Below are 9,054 nucleotides of genomic sequence, written 5' to 3'. Positions count from 1 at the left end.
TAAAGAATGGAAAGCTTCCGCCAACCATGACACAAGCCCGGATCAGTCTGATTCTAAAAAAGGACAAAGATCCAAACGAGTGTAAGAGTTACCGTCCAATTTCCCTGATCCAGCTAAACGTAAAAATATTGTCAAAAATTCTGGCTAACTGATTAAGTAAAGTTATGACATCTCTTATACATATAGATCAGGTGGGATTTATTCGGGACCACAGCTCTTCTGATAACATTAGGTGTTTCATCAATATTATGTGGTCAGTGGCGAATGATCAGACTCCGGTCACGGCCATCTCACTTGACGCTGAAAAGGTGTTTGATATGGTAGAATGGGATTATCTTTTTAAGATTTTGGAAATATACGGGTTCGGGAATACTTTTATTGGACAGATTGAGTTATTTTAAAGACACCCGGTAGAGGCGGTACAAACAAATGGATTAATTTCAGATTATTTTATTCTGGATAGGGGCACCCGGTGGGGTTGCCCTCTTTCCCCATTATTGTTCTGTCTTGCGCTGGAACCATTAGCAGCCACGATAATTAGGGAAGAGGATTTTCCAGGAGTGGTGGCGGGAGGTATGGCGCATAAGCTTTTGCTTTACGCTGATGATATTTTATTATTCGTCTCCAACCCCATTAGATCTATGCCTTGCCTCCACAGAATCATTAATTCCTTTTCTAAATTCTCAGGATACAGTGTCAATTGGTCTAAATCCAAAGCTTTGGCTCTGACAGTGTACTGTCTGGTAATGGCTTTTCAGCCAGGCGCCTTCATGTGGCCCAAACAGGGCATTAAGTATTTGGACATTTTATTCCCAGCAAATTTGTCTGATTTAGTTAGAGTTCATTTTGACCTCTTAATAAAAAGATTTTCGAGCGATGTGGGCAGGTGGGCTTCATTACATTTATCTATGATTGGGAAGGTTAATGTAATTAAAATGAATTGTATTCCAAAATTTAACTACCTGCTTCAATCTCTCCCTGTAGATGTTCCCCTCTCTTATTTCAAGCAATTTGATAGCATAGCAAAGTCCTTCATTTGGAATGGCAAGCATCCCAGATTACATTTCAATAAGTTACATAGGCCGATTGACAAAGGTGGGCTAGGCCTAGCCAAGATTTTGTTTTATTATTATGCATTTGGTCCCAGACATTTGGCTCATTGGTCACTTCCACCTGAGAGAGCCCCTCCCTGGTTTTGTACTGAACAGGACGTTCTTGCCCCTATTTCACCACTGCAAAGCCTTTCTATCAAACTAATCAGAGAAGTTAAGATATACCCCATTATCTCGCTTTTGCACTCGGTGTGGACAAAAGTGTCCAGAGTGTTAAATTTGGACATTTATTTAAATGTTGGCTTGAGCATATGGCTGAACCCAAAATTATTAATAAGTCCACTTTCTGCTGGTCAGAGTGGATGGTGAGGGGAGTTACAACACTCAATGACCTATATGAGAGCGGAGTGTTGAGATCCTTTGAAAATTTGGTTCAACATTTTGGGATTCCCAGGTCTCAGTTCTTCAGGTATTTACAGCTGCGCCACCTGCTCTGTACTGTTTTTGGGAGTAGTTTACACCCCACTAAAGCAGCAGATACCCTAGGAGAGGTGATTACTGCTTTTGGAAATGGTCATGAGGCATCAGTGTATTACTCCCTGCTAAATCAGAGTCTGGGGGACGGAGTTTTACATTCTATCAAGTGATTATGGGAGAAAAATTTAAACTTGGTATTGGAGGAGGGAGTGTGGGCTAGGATTCTAAAAAACATCAAGTCTGCATCTAGAGATGCAAGTGTGCGCCTTATGCAATTCAAGATTTTACATAGATTCTATTGGACCCCTGCTAGATTGTATAGGCTTGGTCTTAAAGACACACCCACATGCTGGTGATGGCAATCAGAAGATGGTGACACAACCCATGTTTTTGGGGGTGTGTTAAAATCCAAGAATTTTGATTGAAGATTCAGAGTTGTATGTGTGATGTTTTGGGCACTCAAATTTTACTTTGCCCCAGACTCTGTATTTTGGGTGATGGGGCAGTCATAAATTTGGGAGATAAATACATAAAAAATTGGGTTCTGACCAGTATCATGATTAGCAGGCAAATTATTTTAATGGGATGGAAGTCGGATGGAGCGCCCTCATTTCCGGAGTGGTGTGTGGAGATGGGGAGGGTGGCAGCTTTCGAGGAGGTGGCAAGTAGAAGGCTGGGGTTTTGGGACTTGTTTGTTAGGAAATGGGACAATTATTTAGCATTTTTGGGGGATCCTCGGGGAGGGGATGTGGAGAGAGAAGTTTAGTTTATATGTTTATTATATGTTCTTTTTGTGTGTGTGTGTGTGTGTGTGTGTGTGTGTGTCTGTATTATATGCAGGGTTGAAAGGGTTACTTTTGAAATGTATTCCACTACAGATTACAGAATACATGCTGTAAAATGTAATTTGTAACGTATTCCGTTAGATTACTCAAGGTCAGTAACGTATTCTAAATACTTTGGATTACTTCTTCAGCACTGGTAGATTTTTTCACTTGTTTTGACTATAAAAACTCTGCCAGTACAGTAAGACAAAATACACATGTTCAAAATACATTCTCTGAAAAACCTAAATATCTTATGCAGTGTTGTTTCTAAAACAAGATTAATCTAACTGATCTTGTTTTAAGGATTTTTAGATATTTTTACAGGAAAACAATACAAAAATCATTATCAAGAATACGATTTTTGCCCTAATATCAAAGGTCTTACTAGAAAAAGAAATTATGATCCAACGTGAATTTTCTTATGAAAAAATATGATCGTGCCTGGTAACATGTGCATGTAAAATGGCTAGAAATAGCATTTTAGCTTAGCGTAAAGCTGACAGTTTACACAAGGTTTATTTCTATTTCTTCTGCTCCAGACTTACTTCAGACTTACTTCTCTGTCTGCTCGTATGAATGTAACACATCATAAGAAAGTGTTTCACCGCTGTTCAAATGCACTTTGGATCGCATCATTTATATGTATAAATGTTTTCGATCTGAAAGGACTAAATATTAAATGAAACAAATGACAACAAATGCAAAGTAATCTCTTCAGTAATCAAAATACTTTTTGAATGTAACTGTATTCTAATTACCAATGATTTAAATTGTGACTGTAGTGGAATACAATTACTTATATTTTGTATTTTAAATACGTAATCCCGTTACATGTATTTCGTTACTCCCCAACACTGTGACCACAGGGGTGTTCGTTGGGGGTCAGGGTGGGGTTAGTGATTGGGGAGGGATATTAGTGAGTGTTAAATGATGATTCGATGTATATGTGTTGTGTTTTTCTTTGTTGTATATTTATGAATCAATAAAAAATGTTAGTTGGAAGAAAAGCATTGTTAACATTAACAATTTTGCATTTTCCTAGACATTTGTATATTATCCTCAGCAAAATCAAAGAGAAACATCATTTTGAATCTTAAACTGTGTTAACTGCTTTTCAGGATGTTGGCAAAACTGATCACTTTGATATCACATGTAAGAAAAGAAAGAATTTCATTTAATTTCATCTGAGAAATTAAGTTGTAATTAAGCTACTACTTACATACCTTAACCACTGTTGGTTATCCTTTAAATTAATTGTTCAGTTAAAGGTTAAGTGTGTAATTTTTCAATGTTAAAAAGAGTCTATGTTACTATGCCTATATTTCTGAAAAATGATTTTATGTGGTTTTTGTATGTATTGCTGCAGTTTCCTGATGAAATACACACTAGAGGCGCTACAACAATACGTTTTATTCACTTTCACACAAATCGTGAGTAAAACAGCTTAATATCATATCAGTTCATAAATATTTACAGTACTTTTCATCCTGTGCCTCACATAATGACATCAAAACACTTACTATAGTGCATGACTTGTGATACATTTAAACATTTGTAATACATAACCAACTACATCCACAAACTTCTTCAAATGTGATCAAACTGCGCGGCAGCTCAGCTGATAAAGTGTTGCACTTGTGGTGCAAATACCACTGTACAAACCTTGATGAGGATGCAAGTTGACTCGTGAGCCGAATGTGTCATAGAAGCACCACAAAATGATGTGGTTTCTTCAGCAATTAAGTTTTTCATAAAAAATTTGCTTTTATGACACTATTAGTTAGGTTTAGGTTTAAAGTAGGGTGGTAGTTTTTGTTGATTTGATAGAGCATGAAAAACCTCATCTGTTTGGGAGAATATTTAACTAGTTTTAGTGCCACACAGAGGACATTTCACCCTGGAACTGCTGCAAACCGTGTAATGAACCATGAAATACAACCACATAAAACAACTAAAAGTAATCAATTTGAAGACTGATTCCCCAAAAAGTGAAACAATTTCCCATAAAAAGTACATGTACTTTCTTGTTAAAGATAATATAAATTTTAACCTTTAATTATATGGGAAAATCATACTTTTTACATCTAAATAATGTCATTTTTACAATTACTGTCTTTATAAATATGTAAAATGTTAACATGTATTTTACGGTAACTACTCCTTAACCAATTTACGTTTTTTTTTTTTTTTTTTTTTTAACCGTAGCATTTTTACAGTGTTTTACCATTAAAATTAATGACATTTTTTACAGTGTGGAAATGTCCCGCCCCCTACTGAAACGGAAAATATGATTGGTTAGCAAATACCCAAATGCGTTTGAAATGAACATTCTGATTGGTGGATCAGCTTAGTTGGACTGTCTGTCTTGCCTGTGCCATCAGTTGTGCTCCTGCTTCCCGCAGCTTCTTGCAGGTTTAGAGAGAATCTCTGTACACTTTTAAAGCTACACTATGTAACTTTTTTTGGTTAAAAAATTTTTTTATTAATGAGAGAGTGCAACAAAAATCAATTTTCCAAACCATGTCTTTACCCAAATACACTTTGATAAACCTATAATAATGATTTATATTTTAGAGCTGTCAGGATTGATTTTGTGGGAAATTGCATACATACGTCATTCAATAATTATACTGTAATCGGTGCAGAACTTGCTAGCACACGTGTGTATTTTCTTTATATAGATAAATCCTTTAGTCCTAGGCTTGCCAAGGACATGTGAGTCTTGAATTGATGTTGACCACTGGTTGGTAACAATGACAATCTATAAATTAGTTACTAATGTGGTCTATTTGGCCAGAATATCCTGCAGTTACAAACTTTATAACTTTTGACCTTATCAGACTAGCAATCTTTATGTCTAATGTTATCAAACATTGCCTACATTTTGTAACGTCATTTATTTCAAAACATCCCAATTCCAATAAGTCAAAACAACAGCATAAGATATGCCACTTATCTGCTCAGATGACATGTTTTCGGATATCCGCCTTTTCCTTTCTTTCGTTATTTCTTTGTTAATTCGCTCTGATAGGATGTCCTGTATCCATGTGTACACCGGTGCCTCAGACCACATTCATCAGCACAGAGGAGCAGAGCCGAAGCCCAACCAAAACAATGTTCTTCCGTGAGATGTCAAAAGCCTCCTCGTTGTGCTGGCAGCCATACGTATCATCACTTATTTCAGGTTCTGAGTACAATAGGCACAATGGTGATAGCCCATGCCTTCCTTATTGGCATTCAGCCAACAACCTTCAACCCTGAGCTTTAGCCACTACACCACACCTCCCAGTGTGGTGTGCACATGAGTCTTGTAATCATGCCATATCATCTTAAAAATTCTCTGAAAAATTTTATTGAACAATATACTTTATATGAATTCTCCCAAACTGCAATTATCTACAGGTATCATAAATAACTTTTTTCCGGAAAGCTCCATGCGTTCTTACATGATTGTTGCACCCATATGAAAAAACAAATAGGATTTCCATGTGCCACCCCCTGACTGATCTCACAGTGAAATTTTGCTTTTCTTTAGCTAAAATTGGTCTGTTCTTACCGAAATTCAAAACACTGCCTCCAGTGGCTAAAGAGGTAAGTGTTGTTTTTTTATTTTTTTATTTTTTATTTTTTTTTCCCCTTTTCTCCCCAATTTGGCATACCCAATTCCCAATGTGCTCTAGGTCCTTGTGGTGGCGTAGTGACTCACGCCTCAATCTGGGTGGCGGAGGACGAGTTGCCTCCGCATCTGAGACGGTCAATCCTCGCATCTTATCATGTGGCTTGTTGAGCGCGTTACCGCGGAGACCTAGCACATGTGGAGGCTTCACGCTATTCTCCGGGGCATCCCAGGCCCCCGAGGTAAGTGTTGTTGGGTGTATAGGCATGTGTGAGCTCCATTTTCCTGCTGCAATGTCCATGGAGGGGCGCCAAAAGCGAGTTGAATAAGCTGGCTAATTTCAATGAATTGTCTCAATACTCTGCCCATTTTACAAAGATTTCAGGGGGAAAAAATTAGGGACATCTGGGAGGCGAAAGGTACAAAGTTAGCAATATACACACATTTCTGTATGGAAAGAGCTTAAGGGCAGATTTATTTTGTGATAAACCAAAACTTATGCAACAAAGTGTTTTTTTAAGCATGACGTCATCGGGGGCCTGGGTAGCTCAGCAAGTATTGACGCAGGCTACCACCCCTGGAGTCGCGAGTTTGAATCCAGGGTGTGCTGAGTGACTCCAGTCAGGTCTCCTAAGCAACCAAATTGGCCCGGTTGGTAGGGAGGGTAGAGTCACATAGGTATCTCCTCGTGGTCGCTATAATGTGTGGTTCTCGCTCTTGTGGGGCGCGTGGTGAGTTGTGCATGGATGTCGCGGAGAATAGCGTGAAGCCTCCACACGCGCTATGTCTCCGCGGTAACGTGCTCAACAAGCCACGTGATAAGATGTGTGGATTGACGGTCTCAGACGCGGAGGCAACTGAGATTCGTCCTCTGCCACCTGGATTGAGGCGAGTCACTATGCCACCACAAGGACTTAGAGTGCATTGGGAATTGGGAATTCCAAATTGGGGACAAAAGGGAAGAAAATCAAAAAAGAAAAAAGCATGACGTCATCACGCACACCATTTTTATCGATAAAAGGCCATTTGAATGGAAACAGGCAGAAGGCGGCATATTTCGCAAACTTTTTTTACGCATTTTCACTTTGTCAATAACAGCGTGAAAAGTGTATGGAAACTAGGTTACTGTCTTTCTGTCAAACAGTAACTGGAGTAAGCAATTTCTGAGAAAGACTGTTGATAATTGAACTCAACAGCCAAACAAACACACCCCTCCCTTCAGTGCTCCTTCAGAAGATCCGCCCCCCAAATTCATGCACGCGCAATAGTGTTGTGTGGATCGGTCCAATCCACTTTGTTTATTTTCCCATTTACAGAGCCAGGGCTGTGTACAAACACCAGATTTTTTTTCAGCGCACACACAGAATGGACAGCTAGAGGACCGTGAAGATTTATTTGCAGAATTTGACAAAAAGTGTATTGAATTTAAAATTTCTTACTCCACCTTAAAGCCTGAAACTCACAGCAAGAAAATGATTAAACATCCTCCTCCAATGACAGTGCCTTGATAAGAAAACAGTTGGAATGAACTGCAAATTGTGTCAGTGTTTACTGGTATGGTCTGAAGGGCCGTTTACACAACAAAGTTTTCAACTAAAAACGGAAAACTTTATGCGTTTTGGCTGTTCGTTTACATGACAACGGCGTTTTGGGGCCTGAAAACGCAAACTTTTGAAAACAGGTTTCAAAGTGCAAGTTTTTGAAAACGATGCCGTTATCGTCTCCGTGTAAACATACAAAAACGCGAACTTGTGAAAACGATGACATCATGCGCACGCGTATTACGTGTTATATAATGAATGATGGATTGATAGGCATTAATTTGAGATGTATAATTATCAATATGAATACTGGTGTCTGTGCAAATAACAATAATCAACAATTTATTCATTTGGAGTGTTTTGTATGGAGTGTGAACATTGTACAGTAGGCAGAACCTACTATTTGAAAATCTTGAAATTAATGTATGGATTCAGATGGGAAAAATGTATTTGTAATTTAAATGTTATTTATTTATTTACTTAATTTTATTTGATGTACCTTTACCCTGCAATTCATACACCCACCGCTTATACATATAGCCTATAGACAGAGATGTGATGCCATGTACAGTATTCAATGATATGCTTAGAATATGAAAACACGAGGCAGTGAAAATGCATGTTAGATCCAGTGTACACAAGACCTCTCTCTCTCTGTCAGAAGATATCCATATATCAGAGTTCTGTCTGATATCCAAAACCAGTCAACATCAACAGCTTATGTTAACTTACTCTCCTACCAGCCCAAGAGTCAGCAGGGGGAATACAGAAGAAGGCAGGAGACTAAGTGATGGTAAAAATGAGCAGAGTTTATTGAATATTCTTGAGAGTTCAGTCTATAGGCATGCACGTGAGTACTTCAAAACAACGCGCGAGACATTCAAAACTACAATGGCAGACTACAGTACTGTGTTTATGCTGCTCAAGATTTTGAGTTTATTGACGTTTCTCCAGCAAAGTAATTGTAGTAATAAAGCAACCTCATCGTCCGTCCAGACAAAATTGCATTGTCAAAATGATCCCCGTTCACACGGATCCGCGAAAACGACTAAAAACGCTGTATTATGCATGACAGGCCAGTAGTTGGCGATGTCACTTTGTAAAGAAATACTATGCGCCTGCGCACACAAGCATTCTTCCACAGAGCGGTGAATACAAACAATGAAGATGGCCATCGCTGGTCGTAGTAGTGATGCAGTAAATCTACACTTTGCTGGAGAAGCGTCTATAAACTCAATCTTGAGCAGCACAAACACAGTCCTGTAGTCCGCTATTGTAGTTTTGAATGTCTCGCGCATTGTTTTGAAGTGCTTGCAAGCATGCCTATAGACTGAACACGTAATACGCGTGCGCATGATGTAATCGTTTTCACAAATTCGCATTTTTGTATGTTTACATGGAGACGATAACGGCATCGTTTTCAAAAACTTGCACTTTGAAACCCGTTTTCAAAAGTTTGCATTTTCAGGCCCCAAAACGCCGTTGTCGTGTAAACGAACAGCCAAAACGCATACATAGTTTTCCGTTTTTAGTTGAAAACG

Source organism: Myxocyprinus asiaticus, chromosome 5 (assembly GCF_019703515.2).
Source record: "Myxocyprinus asiaticus isolate MX2 ecotype Aquarium Trade chromosome 5, UBuf_Myxa_2, whole genome shotgun sequence".
NCBI lineage: Eukaryota > Metazoa > Chordata > Actinopteri > Cypriniformes > Catostomidae > Myxocyprinus > Myxocyprinus asiaticus.
The sequence above is the reverse complement of the archived record's forward strand: the minus strand, read 5'-3'. Positions refer to the sequence as shown.